Raw genomic sequence first — 2,639 nt, 5'->3', positions numbered from 1 at the left:
CGTCGACCTCCTCCAGCCTCCACCTGCTCCTGTTCATCCAGCCTCCACCGCTCCTCCACCGGCTACTGTTCAACCAACCCTCTCCACGGGGGTCCTGTTCAACCACCCCTCCACGGGCTACTATTCGTCCAGCCCTCCACCGGCTACTGTTCAACCAGCCCTCCACAGGGTCCTGTTCATCCACCCCAACCGTCTCGATCGGGCTCCTGTTCATCCAGCGGCAACGGCCTCTACTACCACGGGGTCCTGTTCATCCACCCCCCCACCGGGAACTGTTCATCCAACCCCCCCCCCCAACAACGCTCACTGTTCATCCAGAGGCAGCATCGATCGGCTTCATTTAGCAGCAGTAGCGAAGAAATCACTCGGGGTCAGTTAACAGCAAGGGATCAATCGCCCGGGTTCAGTAACGTAGCTAGTGCAATCGCTCGGGTTCAATTAGAGCCCAATGCCTCACTCGGGTTCAGTTAGAGCGCAACGCCTCACACACACGCACGTACGTGTACGAGAGAAACGCGCATCGCTCGGCCCCGACCACCCACCGTAACCGGGAACTCCCCGATATTTTCCTTGGCCTCGCTTCTACCACGGTTTTTTCCATCATGGACGGCCCGAAGAATGTCATGCAGCTGTGTCTTCGGTCCGCCCAGGACGAAAATCCATTTTCTGTCATGATTTTTTGTCATAGATGTAGGAGCCCACCACATCTATGGTGATACCGGGTTTTGTCACAATTATCGTCATAGAAGTGTCATAAGCATGACAGAAAAAATTTCGTTCGGCCCAAAATGTCACGGATGTGTCTTTTTTTTGTAGTGATGAGTTTTCCATGATGGTTTCTCATATAAGGTTTTTAACGAGACAATATAAATACAAGTGCGGATATATGCCATATTGGTTTCTCCTTATATTTTCCCCACTAGGTTTTAAAGGAGTTTTTGATGGCATATATATTATAAGGTTTTTCCTCAATTTTTCCCACACGGTAGTTGGAGGAATTTTTCAGTTTGCAATACACATATGACGAATTGATCAAGGGGGGTGTTGAGGAATGAAACATGTGATCAATTATATGGGAGGGATGCCTCCCACGAGGTGTCTGTTGGGAAAGAGGTGTCTCCCCAACACACCCCTTCATCATGTACTCCCTCCGTTCCTTTATATAAGGTGTATTTTTTTGTTCACAGTGACCAAGGCATGGAACTTAAAATAATCAAGGACGAAAATATCCTCGACTAATTCATTGATTACTAGGAAGTAAATAAATTAGAAAGGAAAGGAAGAGATCGAGACAATCAGGACAAAGATACTTTTCTTGTTTTCCTATGAGGAGAGATACACACAATCGGGAGAGAGATACTTTCCTTTTTCTGGAGGGCTAAGAAGGAGATTATGAGGAATTGAAAGAAAGGCATCTTACATTGTGGAATCTTATCAAAAAACAAATACACCTTATACTCCCTCCGTTCCTTTATATAAGGTGTATTATATTTGGCACGGCTACCAAGGCTCATAATTGTAAAGAAGTTAGGATGAAATTACCCTTGGAAAATCTTTTGGTTAGTGGCAACTAAATCAATATATTAATCCAGAGAAGTAAAAGATACATGCAATCAAGAGATATATACTTTCTTCTATTGCTACAAGGAGAGATACAAACAATCAAAAAAGAGATACTTTCCTATTTTTTAGAGGGCTAATAAAGGAATTATGATGAATTAGAAAAAATGCACCTTACATTATGGAATTTTATACAAAAATAAATACACCTTATATAAAGGAATGGATGGAGTATAAAGAAATGGAGGGAGTATATAAGTGGATCTCCCACATTGCAATGAAACTAGCGAATCATTTGGAGTCTTCATTTGTCTCCTTTAGAGCATCTAAAACAGGCGCGTTATCTTAACTGCGCGCTGGAAAAAAACTACTTTTTTTCACATGCGGAGCCGAAACAGGTGCTCCAGCAACCACACAATAATCGCGCACGCGGTATATTGGGTTCAGCGTGCAGAGGAAAATGGCATCGCGCACCGCTTATTTTGTGCGCCCTCCGCGCATTGGATAGTCAACCGTCCGCGACCAACTACCGCCAACCTCTCTGGCCACCCCGCCTTCGCCCCGCCCCGTGCCACCGCTGGTGAAATTTGACCGATGGAAGACCCCTCCAGCGTTGTCGCCGCCGCCGCAAACCCTAGCACAGGGTTAAGCTTCGGCTTTGCCACCGGCGGTCCTCCTCCAAACACCGGTCTCACACGCGGCCTTTTCATGGCACCACAGACAACCTCGCAGGGTGGCGTCGTGCCGCCAACCGCCATGAAGCCACAGGCCCCCGTCTCTAAGCGATCGAATGCGGCAGCGGCGACAGCGGGGAAGGTGTCCGGGAAGAAGAACAAGGCAGATGGCTCTTCTAGGCGGTCGAAGAAGAAGCTTGCAGGGCGTCCGGTCATGCCTCCACCAACCGAAGCGCCGAAGAGCTCGCAATTTGTTGCGCCAGCGGCCGATGCGCACAAGGTGTTTGATGAAATGCCCGAATGGTATAATTTTCCCCCTTTTTTGTTGGTGTTTTTTACATAAATGTATACATATGGATGGCTTAGTTTTCTTCTACATATTTTGTAGTTTCAATGATGACACAT

The sequence above is a fragment of the Triticum urartu genome, chromosome 3A (assembly GCF_056163025.1).
Source record: "Triticum urartu cultivar PI428250 chromosome 3A, HENAU_Tu73, whole genome shotgun sequence".
Taxonomy (NCBI): domain Eukaryota; kingdom Viridiplantae; phylum Streptophyta; class Magnoliopsida; order Poales; family Poaceae; genus Triticum; species Triticum urartu.
This window is presented reverse-complemented; position numbering follows the sequence as displayed.